We start from the raw sequence: 17,602 nt of genomic DNA, 5'->3' as shown, positions 1-17,602 counted from the left end.
TAGTCTATACAACTTTTCTATACAAAAAGTTGCTCTCGTCTAAACAACTTTCCTATAGAAAAAGTTGCCCTCGTCTTGCTCTAATCTAGACAACTTTCCTATAGAAAAAGTTGCTCTAGTCTATAGAACTTTTTTATAGAAACAGATGTTCTAATCTTGACAACTTTACAAATAGAAAAAGTTGCTCTCGTGTTGACATTTATTCTAACGAAAAAGTTGCTCTAGTCTAGGCAGCTTTTATATAGAAAAAGTTGATCTAGTCTATACAATTTTTCTATAAAAAAGATGCTCTTGTATAGACAACTTTCCTATAGAAAAAGTTGCTCTAGTCTAGACAACTTTTCCATAGAAAAAGTTGCTCTAGTCTAGACAACTTTTCTATAGAAAAAGTAACTCTAGTCTAGACAGCTTTTCTATACAAACTGTTCCTCTAGTCTAGACAGCTTTTCTATAGAAAAATTTGTTCTAGTCTGGACAACTTTTCCATAGAAAAACTTGCTCTAGTCTAGACAATTTTTCTATAGATAAAGTTGCTCTAGTCTTGACAACTTTTCTACAACTTTCTATAAAAAAAATTACAAACTCTAAAATGTAAATAAATATGTTAATCCCTTTATATAAAATCTCCTTTTAAAAATTTTCCTTAAGAACTCTTTTAAAACAGAACTTATCTTAATTCCCATTGCTAAAACTTATATAAATATATAAATTTATTTACTAACAATTCCAATAAATATTAAATAAACACTTACCAGTAACCAGTAGTTTACAAAGCCTCTCCTGCTGCAAAATAATAACAATAAAAATATAAAATAAACTTTTAGTAAAGATATTTGCATTATAAAATAAACAATATTTGCCTGACACTTTATGGTTTAAAATTTGCTACATAGAAATTTAATTTTATTTAGTTTATAGTATGACATAAAAATAAAACTTTATGACAGACAAATTGCATTTTTTATTCGACTCTAAAGTAAAATAAGAATATATTTTGCATATTTATTTATTAAGAAAAGCAAATAAATTAAAACTAAATAAGTAATAAATGTAGTTTTATAAACATTAAATTAAATTTGAATTTCCAGAAAATTGCTTTACATAAGCAAACGTATGATTTATTTGGAATTCAGCAACAATAATCATACGCTGTGTTTTAATAACATATAAAATTATGAACTTTTAACTAGTTTCTAACTAACATGAAATTCAAATTACTTCCTAAGATATATTAACTAAATTGTTGCATTATTCGTTTTACCAGAAAATGTGTTTTTCTTTTAATTATTCCTTTTTTGTTGTGTGTTGAACATTGTTATAGAAATCACTTTGTAAAGTTTTAATAACTTTTATTTAAGTTAACAATTTCGTATATGCTTTTTAGCTTTATCTTTATTTTTTCCACAATTTATAACTTTAAAATGTTTGGAATTTTGTTAACAATGCAACAGCAACTATGTTTGTATTTAGTGTATAAAGTAGACAACTATATTGCAGCATTAACTATAAAATGTTATTATGTCGTCACCATAATAGTGATGTTAACTTTGTATTAGTTTTTACACAGGAGATGATTTAAATAAAGGCACTTTTCTATAGAATATTACAGATATGTTTTCTATAGAAAATGATGCTCTATTCCAGACAACATCTCTATAAAAAAAGTTGCTCTAGTCTAGACAACTTTTCTATAGAAAAATTTGCTACAGTCTAGACAACTTTTCTATAGAAAAAGTTGCTCTAAGCTAGACAACTTTTCTACAGAAAAATTTGCTCTATTCTAAACAACTTTTCTATAGAAAAAGTTGCTCTAAGCTAGACAACTTTTCTATAGAAAAAAAAAAACTGCTCTAGTCCAGACAACTTTTCTATGGAAAAAGCTGCTCTATTCTAGACAATTTTTCTATAGAAAAAGTTGCTCTAGTCTACTCAACATTTCTATATAGAAAAAGTTGCTCTAGTCTTGACAACTTTTCTATAGAAAAAGTTGCTCTAGTCTTGACAACTTTTCTATAGAAAAAGCTGCTCTATTCTAGACAACTTTTCTATAGAAAAAGTTTCTCTAATCTATAACTTTTTTATAGACAACGTTGCTCTAGTCTAGACAACTTTTCTATAGAAAAATTTGCTCTAGTCTTGACAACTTTTCTATAGAAAAAGTTGCTCTAGTCTAGACAACTTTTCTATAGAAAAAGTTGCTCTTGTCTAGACAACTTTTCTATAGAAAAAGTTGCTCTAGTCTAGACAACTTTTCTATAGAAAAAGTTGCTCTAGTCAAGACAACTTTTCTATAGAAAAAGTTGCTCTAGTCTAAACAACTTTTCTATAGAAAAAGTTGCTCTAGTCTAGACAACTGTTCTATAGAAAAAGTTGCTCTAGTCTAGACAACTTTTCTACAGAAAAAGTTGCTCTAGTATAGACAACTTTTCTTTAGAAAAAGTTGCTCTAGTCTATACAATTTTTCTATAGAAAAAGTTGCTCTAGTCTAGACAACTTTTCTGTAGAAAAATTTGCTCTAGTCTAGACAACTTTTCTATAGAAAAAGTTGCTCTAGTCAAGACAACTTTTCTATAGAAAAAGATGCTCTAGTCTAAACAACTTTTCTATAGAAAAAGTTGCTCTAGTCTAAACAACTTTTCTATAGAAAAAGTTGCTCTAGTCTAAACAACTTTTCTATAGAAAAAGTTGCTCTAGTCTAAACAACTTTTCTATAGAAAAAGTTGCTCTAGTCTAAACAACTTTTATATAGAAAAAGTTGCTCTAGTCTAGACAACTTTTCTATAGAAAAGGTTTCTCTAGTCTAGACAACTTTTCTATAGAAAAGGTTTCTCTAGTCTAGACAACTTTTCTATAGAAAAAGTTCCTCTTGTCTAGACAACTTTTCTATAGAAAAAGTTGCTCTAGTCTAGACAACTTTTCTATAGAAAAAGTTGCTCTAGTCTAGACAACTTTTCTATAGAAAAAGTTGCCCTAGTCTAGACAACTTTTCTATAGAAAAAGTTGCTCTAGTCTAGACAACTTTTATATAGAAAAAGTTGCTCTAGTCTAGACAACTTTTCTATAGAAAAAGTTGCTCTAGTCTAGACAACTTTTATATAGAAAAATTGCTCTAGTCTAGACAACTTTTCTATAGGAAAAATTGCTCTAGTCTAGACAACTTTTCTATAGGAAAAGTTGCTCTAGTCTAGACAACTTTTCTATAGAAAAAGTTGCTCTAGTCTAGACAACTTTTCTATAGAAAAAGTTGCTCTAGTCTAGACCACTTTTATATAGAAAAAGTTGCTCTAGTCTAAACAACTTTTCTATAGAAAAAGATGCTCTAGTCTAGACAACTTTTCTATAGAAAAAATTGCTCTAATTTATAACTTTTTTATAGAAAAATTTTCTCTATTATTTTGTCTTTAATAAAATTTCCTTTAGTGTTACCACATATCGTGCTGTACTTGGCATAAAACTACTTTCATATGAGACATTTTAAGATGTTTTTTTTTATTATTTCGTAAAGTAGTAAAACCAACTCTTTTAGCCAAATACGATAGTGACAAAAGCAAATAGTTACAAAGTTGTTGTTGAGCAAATATTATCATGGCTTCTAAAAACTTGAAGAAAATTGCAAACGAAGAAAGGGTTTTTCAGAATTATTATATTTGTGTAAAACCTAATAACAGTGGGATTTTTCTCATACTATAACCATAATGTCATTTCATTGTAGAAAAATAATAAAAATTTATAGAAATCTACTCGTAATACATGCAATGATTTAGGTTTTTTTTCATTTAATAATTTGATATTAGCTTAACGAGATGTGAGTGTGTTGGCAATATGAACAAATGCTAAAAACTAACATTTGACATTATAAACTTTTTTCTCTTGTTGTTGCTGTTGCTATTTTTTTCATAATTATTTAAAAAAACCAACTCTGCATGATTACAATAAAATGCTGTATTTTTAGTTTCTATTGTTTGTTAATCTTTAAATCTTGCATTGTGCTAAATACTAGGAAGAAAATATTCTAAAATATGAAATCATTGTTATACATTTTACGTCATTAATGTTTAATAAAATCGATAAATGAGTTTTTTTTTCCATATGATTTGTATTATATTTTTATTTTTATTATTATTTTTGTTATTTCTATTAGCATTAGACAAAATATGTGTAGACGTAAGTCTATATAAAATCATTTATTATTTATACGTAGAAAAATAACATATGACGTATGATGAATTGAGATAAAATATTAATCATACGTTCAATTTGTGTTAATAAAAGCAGAGAAAGTTGTTTGTTGTTATAGTGTGGGTATACATTAACGTATTTGAAGGCGGTTAAAGTGTCAAAGATAATTTTATATTAATGTATATAAAAATGTATGTACATAAATAATATAATTTGATATTTATCTTGATTATGTCTGAAATATAAAAATTAATCAAATTACAATGTTTTAAAAGTTATTTGATTTATTTTTTTATTTTTATCATTCACATTCTCATGAATTAAAAATTACTCTAGTCTAGGTAACTTTTCTATAAAAATGGTTGCTCTAATGTAGAAAACTTTTCAATACAAAAAGTTGCTCTAGTCTGGACATCTTTTCTATAGAAAAAGTTGCTCTAGTCTAAAAAACGTTTCTATAGAAAAAGTTGCTCTAGTCTAGACAAATTTGCAATAGAAAAAGTTGCTCTAGTCAAGACAACTTTTCTATAAAAAAGTTGCTCTAGTCAAGACAACTTTTCTATAGAAAAAGTTGCTCTAGTCTGATCAACTTTTCTATAGAAAAAGTTGTTCTAGTGTAGACATATTTTCTATAGAAAAAGTTGCTCTAGTCTAGACTACTTTTCTATAGAACAAGTTGCTCTAGTCCAGACAACTTTTCTATAGAAAAAGTTGTTCTAATCTAGACAACTTTTCTATAAAAAAAAGTTGCTCTAGTCAAGCCAAGTTTTTATAGAAAATATGACTCTTGTCTACATTTAAAATTTTTCTATAAAATAGTTGCTCTAGTCTAGGCAACTTTTCTATAGAAACGTTGGTTTAGTCTAGACAACTTTTCTATAGAAAAAGTTGCTTTAATCAGGATCACTTGTCTATAGAAATGTTTGCTCTAGTCTAGACAACTTTTCTATAGAAAAAGTAGATCTAGTCTAGACATCTTTTCTACAGAAAAAGTTGCTCTAGTCTAGACAATATTTGTATAGAAAAAGTTGCTCTATTCTAGACATCTTTTCTATAGAAAAAGTTACTCTAGTCTAGACAACTTTTCTATAGAAAAAATAGCTCTAGTCTAGACAATATTTCTATAAAAAAAAATTTGCTCTAGTCTAGACCACTTTTCTACAGAAGAAGTTGCTCTAGTCTAGACCACTTTTCTATAGAAAAAGTTGCTCTAGTCTAAACCACTTTCCTATAGAAAAAGTTGCTCTAGTCTAGACAATTTTTCTATAGAAAAAGTTGCTCTAATCTGGAAAACTTTTACGTACAAATAGCTGCTCTACTCCGGAAACATTTTCTATAGAAAAAGTGACACTAGATTCTAAACAACTTTTCTCATATTTCTCATACGCTCATAAACCTACATTTTATATGAGATAGAAACAATTTTGTATGAAATTCTATTATGTTTCTGTATTAGGATTTTTTAATAGAAAAATTTATTGATTTCAATGTTTTGTTATAAAAGACCTTGTTAAAGTATGATTAATTTTCAATAATTCTCATATTACTCATACGTTCTTCTACTTTTCTTTAGAAATTGTTCATTTATAAAAATCAAAAAAGAAAAAACTTTTCCCATTAAGATTATTATTTAAGTCGTTACTTATGAAGAGAAAACTTTATTTTGATTATTTTATAAAATAAAAGTTTTTTAATGGCACAAATGAACACAATGATTGGCAGACAGAGTCAAGTTTTGATAAACTTAATATGACAGAGAAATTTAAAGGGAACAATAAATAAGTTGTTGTTTAATTAATTGAGGTCAAATTTCAAATTTGGTCTGTTTTAGTTTTTTTTTTTAGAAAATTTATTGAGAAATTGTAGATTGTTTCTGAGTTATTTTTAAAGTCAAAAGTGGTAATCTCTAAGAATGGCAATAAATTTACAACTAGTCTTGACAACTTTTCTATAGAAAAAGTTGCTCCAGTCTTGACAACTTTTCTATAGAAAAAGTTGCTCCAGTCTTGACAACTTTTCTATAGAAAAAGTTGCTCCAGTCTTGACAACTTTTCTATAGAAAAAGTTTAATAAAATTGAGATTCAGTGAAGATCAAATGATAATTTCAAATTGGTATTTTGTATAAGATATTTTGTTTAATATCAAACAAATTCGTTGTATTCATACTGCCTCTATTTGAATTTCATTGTTTATTTTAATTAAAAACAACTTTTCTATAGAAAAAGTTGCTCCAGTCTTGACAACTTTTCTATAGAAAAAGTTTAATAAAATTGAGATTCAGTGAAGATCAAATGATAATTTCAAATTGGTATTTTGTATAAGATATTTTGTTTAATATCAAACAAATTCGTTGTATTCATACTGCCTCTATTTGAATTTCATTGTTTATTTTAATTAAAAACCTCCCCCTCTTCTTAACTTCTAAAAAAAAGTAATTTGTTTCAAAATCTCTCCTTAAGAAATTGTAAATTTCAATTAACTTTTTAGACAACATAAAGTCAACATACCTTGAACATGTATTCATTGTTATTGTGCATTCATTCATTCATTCATTCATTCATTTTGCTCTAATTTCATTTTAAATTTATGTGTTTTTCTAATTGAAATAAATAACAATTTTCTTATCAAAAAACCTAATTAAATTTCCATTTTGTTGATTTTGGATTTTTACCCTTAAGAATATAGAAACGAAAAAGGTAAATTGCATTATATATAAATCTTAAAAATACTTAATTTTCAAACTAAAAATGCCATTAAAACGAAAGTCATAGAAATCAATTACTGAAATATTGCAATTACCAAAAAGAGACAAAATAAGAAAAAAATAGAGCAACAAATAAAATTTCAAAGAAAAAACTTTGATTTATATACACAAAATGTGTATTTTTTAGAACAACAAAAAAATCAAGGGATGTTATTTGTGGCTTTAAATATAGATACAAACTTTAGAAACGCAGACACATATATACACAATTAGATAATACAAATACCAATACATAAAATTGGTAACATTTTCTATGTATGACCAAAGCACTTATACAAACGCAAACAAAAATAGAAAAAAAAATCTACTGGTAGTGGGTCAAGATGACATCATGTGATGCCCTATAAAAAATTTTGTGTAGAAATGTGTTCACTTTTTTCCGGATTTATTTGTATAGTTTATTTATAGCTCTATTAATAAAAAATTATGATTTATTTGTGGCAAAAATATAAATAAACTTAAAAATTACTTCCGTTTCAAAATACTTTAAATATTTCTTTAGAAAATCTTTAATTTGTTATTTATTTAAGCTAAATTTGAAACCTACCACACTTTATATCACTCAGTCTATGCAAATTAAGTACCATTTAAAATCGTTTGTTTTTCAACTTTAACTCTCTTTCATTTCCTTTCGTACTCTTTTGCAAATGGCATCATAGGACATTGTGCTGTTTTTGTTATTTTGAAGTAGAATTTGGAATTCATATAAAAGGCATCTAAATAAAAACCATGTACACAGTTGAGTTATTTGTGTATGGATTTATTTAAAGAATTGAGGGATAAACTGAAAATCAGAAAAAGGAACACAACAACAAATACAAAAAAAAAAAAAATGCCAAAAAGAAATGTTAAATAATAAAGGAGATTAAAAGAACAAGTGTTGTAAGAAAAAGTTGAGTACAAAAACGAAAAATTGAATGAAACTATAACGAGATCCAAGCTATACTATAGGTTAGACAGTAGACCAGACTATAGACTATAGACTAGACTATAGACTAGACTATAGGCTAGACTATAGACTAGACTATAGACTAGACTATAGACTAGACTATAGACTAGACTATAGACTAGACTATAGACTAGACTATAGACTAGACTATAGACTAGACTATAGACTAGACTATAGACTAGACTATAGACTAGACTATAGACTAGACTATAGACTAGACTATAGACTAGACTATAGACTAGACTATAGACTAGACTATAGACTAGACTATGGACTAGACTATAGACTAGACTATAGACTAGACTATAGACTAGACTATGAACTAGACTATAGACTAGACTATAGACTAGACTGTAGACTAGACTATAGACTAGACTAAAGACTAGACTATAGACTAGACTATAGACTAGACTATAGACTAGACTATAGACTAGACTATAGACTAGACTAGACTAGACTAGACTATAGACTAGACTATAGACTAGACTATAGACTAGACTATAGACTAGACTATAGACTAGACTATAGACTAGACTATAGACTAGACTATAGACTAGACTATAGACTAGACTATAGACTAGACTATAGACTAGACTATAGACTAGACTATAGACTAGACTATAGACTAGACTATAGACTAGACTATAGACTAGACTATAGACTAGACTATAGACTAGACTATAGACTAGACTATAGACTAGACTATAGACTAGACTATAGACTAGACTATAGACTAGACTATAGACTGGACTATAGACTAGAACTATAGACTAGACTATAGACTAGACTATAGACTAGACTATAGACTAGACTATAGACTAGACTATAGACTAGACTATAGACTAGACTATAGACTAGACTATAGACTAGACTATAGACTAGACTATAGACTAGACTATAGACTAGACTATAGACTAGACTATAGACTAGACTATAGACTAGACTATAGACTAGACTATATAGACTAGACTATAGGACTAGACTATAGACTAGACTATAGACTAGGACTATAGACTAGACTATAGACTAGACTATAGACTAGACTATAGACTAGACTATAGACTAGACTATAGGACTAGACTATAGACTAGACTATAGACTAGACTATAGACTAGACTATAGACTAGACTATAGACTAGACTATAGACTAGACTATAGACTAGACTATAGACTAGACTATAGACTAGACTATAGACTAGACTATAGACTAGACTATAGACTAGACTATAGACTAGACTATAGACTAGACTATAGACTAGGACTATAGACTAGGACTATAGACTAGACTATAGACTAGACTATAGACTAGACTTATAGACTAGACTATAGACTAGACTATAGACTAGACTATAGACTAGACTATAGACTAGACTATAGACTAGACTATAGACTAGACTATAGACTAGACTATAGACTAGACTATAGACTAGACTATAGACTAGACTATAGACTAGGACTATAGGACTAGACTATAGACTATACTATAGACTAGACTATAGACTAGACTATAGACTAGACTATAGACTAGACTATAGACTAGACTATAGACTAGACTATAGACTAGACTATAGACTAGACTATAGACTAGACTATAGACTAGACTATAGACTAGACTATAGACTAGACTATAGACTAGACTATAGACTATACTAGAGACTAGACTATAGACTAGACTATAGACTAGACTATAGACTAGACTATAGACTAGACTATAGACTAGACTATAGACTAGACTATAGACTAGACTATAGACTAGACTATAGACTAGACTATAGACTAGACTATAGACTAGACTATAGACTAGACTATAGACTAGACTATAGACTAGACTATAGACTAGACTATAGACTAGACTATAGACTAGACTATAGACTAGACTATAGACTAGACTATAGACTAGACTATAGACTAGACTATAGACTAGACTATAGACTAGACTGTAGACTAGACTATAGACTAGACTATAGACTAGACTATAGACTAGACTATAGACTAGACTATAGACTTAGATTATAGACTAGACTATAGACTAGACTATAGACTAGACTATAGACTAGACTATAGACTAGACTATAGACTAGACTATAGACGAGACTATAGACTAGACTATAGACTAGACTATAGACTAGACTATAGACAGACTATAGACTAGACTATAGACTAGACTATAGACTAGACTATAGACTAGACTATAGACAGACTATAGACTAGACTATAGACTAGACTATATCTAGACTATAGACTAGACTATAGACTAGACTATAGACTAGACTATAGACTAGACTAGACTATAGACTAGACTAGACTATAGACTAGACTAGACTATAGACTAGACTATCGACTAGAGTATAGACTAGAAGTATAGACTAGACTAGACTAGAGTATGACTAGACTATAGACTAGACTATATACTAGACTATAGCCTAAACTATAGACTAGACTATAGACTAGACTATAGACTAGACTATAGACTAGACTATAGACTAGACTATAGACTAGACTATAGACTAGACTATAGACTAGACTATAGACTAGACTATAGACTAGACTATAGACTAGACTATAGACTAGACTATAGACTAGACTATAGACTAGACTATAGACTAGTCTATAGTCTAGTCTAGACTATAGACTGGACTATAGACTAATTTAATTTATAAATCTAAGTATTTTATTCTTTATAACTTTTTTAATAACTTTAAATTGTCACTACAAATCATTATAATATCTACATTACTCTCATTTAGCGCTTTACCGCATGACATCAAATGATGATGGCGATGATGACAGCTAAATTTAGAATCTTTACAAATATGAAATTGGCAAACGCCAAAGGCAACACAAAAAATATTTTTTTTTTTTTAATAATAGAAATAATGAAACCAACAAGAAAACTTCTAAAGTATATTTCAAGTACATTAAAGAGGGGATAAAAAATGGCAAAATAAGAACTGAGTAAAAAAAGAAAAATGCCAATAACAAAGTAGGATTAGAGAAAAATAGAAATTCCTCTAAACGTACATACATAGAAAAAAACCCTCAACGTTCTAGTTCATAACTCTCAGACTCTTTTTTTTTTTGAAGCATTCATTTTCACTCCTACATTAATTTACACATTATAATATATTTTTTATAAGAATGTGTACTATATATAGATGCCATGTCTGATTATATTACAGAATCTGGGATGCGTAAAAGGGAAATTTGGAAAAGTGTACCAAAAAGGCAGCAGCTAAACTTTATCGGTTTTTATTGATAATAATTTCTTACAATAGAGAATTTTCGAAATTTTCTTATTAAAATTAAATTTAAATTAAACTTATAAAAGGGAAATTCATTGAAAATTATCAATAAAAGGGATATTTATGAATATATTTCTTATAAAAAGGATATTTATTAAAAATTTCTAATAAAAAGGAAATTCATCGAAAATTGCTATAAATTGATATTTTTCTATAAAAAGGAAACTTATGGAAAATTTCCAATAAAAAGGAAATTTATGGAGAATTTCATATAAGAAGGAAGTTTATCGAAAATTTCTTATAAGAAGGAAATTTATCGAAAATTTCCTATAAGAAGGAAATATATATAAGAAGGAAATATTTCCTATAAGAAGGAAATATTTCGAAAATTTCCTATAAGAAGGAAATTTTTCGAAAATTTCCTATAAGAAGGAAGTTTATCGAAAATTTCCTATAAGAAGGAAGTTTATCGAAATTTCCTATAAGAAGGAAGTTTATCGAAAATTTCCTATAAGAAGGAAGTTTATCGAAAATTTCCTATAAGAAGGAAGTTTATCGAAAATTTCCTATAAGAAGGAAGCTTATCGAAAATTTCCTATAAAAAGGAAATTTATCGAAAATTTCCTATAAGAAGGAAATTTTTCGAAAATTTCCTATAAGAAGGAAATTTTTCGAAAATTCCTATAAGAAGGAAATTTTTCGAAAATTTCCTATAAGAAGGAAATTTTTCGAAAATTTCCTATAAGAAGGAATTTTTCGAAAATTTCCTATAAGAAGGAAATTTTTCGAAAATTTCCTATAAGAAGGAAATTTATCGAAAATTTCCTATAAGAAGGAAATTTATCGAAAATTTCCTATAAGAAGGAAATTTATCGAAAATTTCCTATAAGAAGGAAATTTATCGAAAATTTCCTATAAGAAGGAAATTTATCGAAAATTTCCTATAAGAAGGAAATTTATCGAAAATTTCCTATAAGAAGGAAATTTATCGAAAATTTCCTATAAGAAGGAAATTTATCGAAAATTTCCTATAAGAAGGAATTTATCGAAAATTTCCTATAAGAAGGAAATTTATCGAAAATTTCCTATAAGAAGGAAATTTTTCGAAAATTTCCTATAAGAAGGAAGTTTATCGAAAATTTCCTATAAGAAGGAAGTTTATCGAAAATTTCCTATAAGAAGGAAGTTTATCGAAAATTTCCTATAAGAAGGAAGTTTATCGAAAATTTCCTATAAGAAGGAAGTTTATCGAAAATTTCCTATAAGAAGGAAGTTTATCGAAAATTTCCTATAAGAAGGAAGCTTATCGAAAATTTCCTATAAAAAGGAAATTTATCGAAAATTTCCTATAAGAAGGAAATTTTTCGAAAATTTCCTATAAGAAGGAAATTTTTCGAAAATTTCCTATAAGAAGGAAATTTTTCGAAAATTTCCTATACGAAGGAAATTTTCGAAAGTTTCCTATAAGAAGGAAATTTTTCGAAAGTTTCCTATAAGAAGGAAATTTTTCGAAAGTTTCCTATAAGAAGGAAATTTTTCGAAAATTTCCTATAAGAAGGAAATTTTTCGAAAATTTCCTATAAGAAGGAAATTTATCGAAAATTTCCTATAAGAAGGAAATTTATCGAAAATTTCCTATACGAAGGAAATTTTTCGAAAGTTTCCTATAAGAAGGAAATTTTTCGAAAGTTTCCTATAAGAAGGAAATTTTTCGAAATTTTCCTATAAGAAGGAAATTTATCGAAATTTCCTATTTATCGAAAATTTCCTATAAGAAGGAAATTTTCGAAAATTTCCTTTTATAGGAAATTTTCGAAAATCCTTCTTAGGATTTTCGAAAATTTCCTTAAGGAAATTTTCAATAATTTCCTATAGGAAATTTTCGAAAATTTCCTTCTTATAGGAAATTTTCGATTAAAAGGAAATTTTCGAAAATTTCCTTCTTATAGAAATTTTCGAAAAATTTCCTTCTTAAGGAAATTTCGAAAATTTCCTATAGAAATTTCGAAAATTTCCTCGATAAAATTTTCGATAAATTTCCTTATAGAAATTTTCGAAAATTTCCTTCTTATAGGAAATTTTCGAAAATTTCCTTCTTATAGGAAATTTTCGAAAATTTCCTCTATAGGAAACTTTCGAAAATTTCCTCTTATAGGAAATTTCGAAAATTTCCTCTTATAGGAAATTTCGAAAATTTCCTTCGTATAGGAAATTTTCGAAAATTTCCTTCTTATAGGAAATTTTCGAAAATTTCCTTCTTATAGGAAATTTTCGAAAATTTCCTTCTTATAGGAAATTTTCGATAAATTTCCTTTTTAGGAAATTTTCGATAACTTCCTTCTTATAGGAAATTTTCGATAAACTTCCTTCTTATAGGAAATTTTCGATAAACTTCCTCTTATAGGAAATTTTCGATAAACTTCCTCTTATAGGAAATTTCGATAAACTTCCTTCTTATAGGAAATTTTCGATAAACTTCCTTCTTATAGGAAATTTTCGATAAACTTCCTTCTTATAGGAAATTTTCGAAAAATTTCCTCTTATAGGAAATTTCGATAAATTTCCTTCTTATAGGAAATTTTCGATAAATTTCCTTCTATAGGAAATTTTCGATAAATTTCCTTCTTATAGGAAATTTTCGATAAATTTCCTTCTTAGGAAATTTTCGATAAATTTCCTTCTTATAGGAAATTTTCGATAAATTTCCTTCTTATAGGAAATTTTCGATAAATTTCCTTCTTATAGGAAATTTTCGATAAATTTCCTTCTTATAGGAAATTTTCGATAAATTTCCTTCTTATAGGAAATTTTCGATAAATTTCCTTCTTATAGGAAATTTTCGAAAAATTTCCTTCTATAGGAAATTTTCGAAAAATTTCCTTCTTATAGGAAATTTTCGAAAAATTTCCTTCTTATAGGAAATTTTCGAAAAATTTCCTTCTTATAGGAAATTTTCGAAAAATTTCCTTCTTATAGGAAATTTTCGAAAAATTTCCTTCTTATAGGAAATTTTCGATAAATTTCCTTTTTATAGGAAATTTTCGATAAGCTTCCTCTTATAGGAAATTTTCGATAAACTTCCTTCTTATAGGAAATTTTCGATAAACTTCCTTCTTATAGGAAATTTTCGATAAACTTCCTTCTTATAGGAAATTTTCGATAAACTTCCTTCTTATAGGAAATTTTCGATAAACTTCCTTCTTATAGGAAATTTTCGAAAAATTTCCTTCTTATAGGAAATTTTCGAAATATTTCCTTCTTATAGGAAATATTTCCTTCTTATATATTTCCTTCTTATAGGAAATTTTTCGATAAATTTCCTTCTTATAAGAAATTTTCGATAAACTCCTTCTTATATGAAATTCTCCTAAATTTCCTTTTTATTGGAAATTTTCCATAAGTTTCCTTTTTATAGAAAAATATCAATTTATAGCAATTTTCGATGAATTTCCTTTTTATAGAAATTTTTAATAAATATCCTTTTTATAAGAAAATATATTCATAAATATCCCTTTTATTGATAATTTTTCAATGAATTTCCCTTTTATAAGTTTAATTTAAATTTAATTTTAATAAGAAAATTTCGAAAATTCTCTATTGTAAAATTATTATCAATAAAAACCGATAAAGTTTAGCTGCTGCCTTTTGGTACACTTTCCAAATTTCCCTTTACGCATCCCAGATTCTGTAATATAATCAGACATGGCATCTATATATAGTACACATTCTTATAAAAAATATATTATAATGTGTAAATAATGTAGGAGTGAAATGAATGCTTCAAAAAAAAAAAGAGTCTGAGAGTTATGAACTAGAACGTTGAGGGTTTTTTTTCTATGTATGTACGTTTAGAGGAATTTCTATTTTTCTCTAATCCTACTTTGTTATTGGCATTTTTCTTTTTACTCAGTTCTTATTTTGCCATTTTTTATCCCCTCTTTAATGTACTTGAAATATACTTTAGAAGTTTTCTTGTTGGTTTCATTATTTCTATTATTAAAAAAAAAAAATATTTTTGTGTTGCCTTTGGCGTTGCCAATTTCATATTTGTAAAGATTCTAAATTAGCTGTCATCATCGCCATCATCATTTGATGTCATGCGGTAAAGCGCTAAATGAGAGTAATGTAGATATTATAATGATTTGTAGTGACAATTTAAAGTTATTAAAAAAGTTATAAAGAATAAAATACTTAGATTTATAAATTAAATTAGTCTATAGTCCAGTCTATAGTCTAGACTAGACTATAGACTAGTCTATAGTCTAGTCTATAGTCTAGTCTATAGTCTAGTCTATAGTCTAGTTATACTAGTCTATAGTCTAGTCTATAGTCTAGTCTATAGTCTAGTCTATAGTCTAGTCTATAGTCTAGTCTATAGTCTAGTCTATAGTCTAGTCTATAGTTTAGTCTATAGTCTAGTATATAGTCTAGTCTATAGTCTAGTCTATACTCTAGTCTATAGTCTAGTCTATACTCTAGTCTATACTCTAGTCGATAGTCTAGTCTATAGTCTAGTCTAGTCTATAGTCTAGTCTAGTCTATAGTCTAGTCTAGTCTATAGTCTAGTCTATAGTCTAGTCTATAGTCTAGTCTATAGTCTAGTCTATAGTCTAGTATATAGTCTAGTCTATAGTCTAGTCTATAGTCTAGTCTATAGTCTAGTCTATAGTCTAGTCTATAGTCTAGTCTATAGTCTAGTCTATAGTCTAGTCTATAGTCTAGTCTATAGTCTAGTCTATAGTCTAGTCTATAGTCTAGTCTATAGTCTAGTCTATAGTCTAGTCTATAGTCTAGTCTATAGTCTAGTCTATAGTCTAGTCTATAGTCTAGTCTATAGTCTAGTCTATAGTCTAGTCTATAGTCTAGTCTATAGTCTAGTCTACAGTCTAGTCTATAGTCTAGTCTATAGTCTAGTCTATAGTCTAGTCTATAGTCTAGTCTATAGTCTAGTCTATAGTCTAGTCTATAGTCTAGTCTATAGTCTAGTCTATAGTCTAGTCTATAGTCTAGTCTATAGTCTAGTCTATAGTCTAGTCTATAGTCTAGTCTATAGTCTAGTCTATAGTCTAGTCTATAGTCTAGTCTATAGTCTAGTCTATAGTCTAGTCTATAGTCTAGTCTATAGTCTAGTCTATAGTCTAGTCTATAGTCTAGTCTATAGTCTAGTCTATAGTCTAGTCTATAGTCTAGTCTATAGTCTAGTCTATAGTCTAGTCTATAGTCTAGTCTATAGTCTAGTCTATAGTCTAGTCTATAGTCTAGTCTATAGTCTAGTCTATAGTCTAGTCTATAGTCTAGTCTATAGTCTAGTCTATAGTCTAGTCTATAGTCTAGTCTATAGTATAGTCTATAGTCTAGTCTATAGTCTAGTCTATAGTCTAGTCTATAGTCTAGTCTATAGTCTAGTCTATAGTCTAGTCTATAGTCTAGTCTATAGTCTAGTCTATAGTCTAGTCTATAGTCTAGTCTATAGTCTAGTCTATAGTCTAGTCTATAGTCTAGTCTATAGTCTAGTCTATAGTCTAGTCTATAGTCTAGTCTATAGTCTAGTCTATAGTCTAGTCTATAGTCTAGTCTATAGTCTAGTCTATAGTCTAGTCTATAGTCTAGTCTATAGTCTAGTCTATAGTCTAGTCTATAGTCTAGTCTATAGTCTAGTCTATAGTCTAGTCTATAGTCTAGTCTATAGTCTAGTCTATAGTCTAGTCTATAGTCTAGTCTATAGTCTAGTCTATAGTCTAGTCTATAGTCTAGTCTATAGTCTAGTCTATAGTCTAGTCTATAGTCTAGTCTATAGTCTAGTCTATAGTCTAGTCTATAGTCTAGTCTATAGTCTAGTCTATAGTCTAGTCTATAGTCTAGTCTATAGTCTAGTCTATAGTCTAGTCTATAGTCTAGTCTATAGTCTAGTCTATAGTCTAGTCTATAGTCTAGTCTATAGTCTAGTCTATAGTCTAGTCTATAGTCTAGTCTATAGTCTAGTCTATAGTCTAGTCTATAGTCTAGTCTATAGTCTAGTCTATAGTCTAGTCTATAGTCTAGTCTATAGTCTAGTCTATAGTCCAGTCTATAGTCTAGTCTATAGTCTAGTCTATAGTCTAGTCTATAGTCTAGTCTATAGTCTAGTCTATAGTCTAGTCTATAGTCTAGTCTATAGTCTAGTCTATAGTCTAGTCTATAGTCTAGTCTATAGTCTAGTCTATAGTCTAGTCTATAGTCTAGTCTATAGTCTAGTCTATAGTCTAGTCTATAGTCTAGTCTATAGTCTAGTCTATAGTCTAGTCTATAGTCTAGTCTATAGTCTAGTCTATAGTCTAGTCTATAGTCTAGTCTATAGTCTAGTCTATAGTCTAGTCTATAGTCTAGTCTATAGTCTAGTCTATAGTCTAGTCTATAGTCTAGTCTATAGTCTAGTCTATAGTCTAGTCTTTAGTCTAGTCTATAGTCTAGTCTACAGTCTAGTCTAT

At 27.9% G+C, this 17,602-nt stretch overlaps 1 protein-coding gene across 1 annotated transcript in view; it reads right to left on the bottom strand.

The window, feature by feature from the left end:
* Positions 1-792, bottom strand: part of LOC119614021 (MAP kinase-activating death domain protein-like) — a gene marked incomplete at its 3' end in the record, with an annotated part of 30,125 nt that extends 29,333 nt beyond the window's left edge. The window contains exon 1 of the mRNA XM_037970096.1: positions 753-792. The remainder of the gene's footprint in view (positions 1-752) is intronic.
* Positions 793-17,602: the final 16,810 nt, after the last annotated feature.

The sequence above is a fragment of the Lucilia sericata genome, unplaced genomic scaffold (assembly GCF_015586225.1).
Source record: "Lucilia sericata isolate MDLA Ls3-8-SP2 unplaced genomic scaffold, ASM1558622v1 Contig002506F_arrow, whole genome shotgun sequence".
Lineage (NCBI taxonomy): Eukaryota > Metazoa > Arthropoda > Insecta > Diptera > Calliphoridae > Lucilia > Lucilia sericata.
The sequence above is the reverse complement of the archived record's forward strand: the minus strand, read 5'-3'. Positions and strand labels throughout refer to the sequence as shown.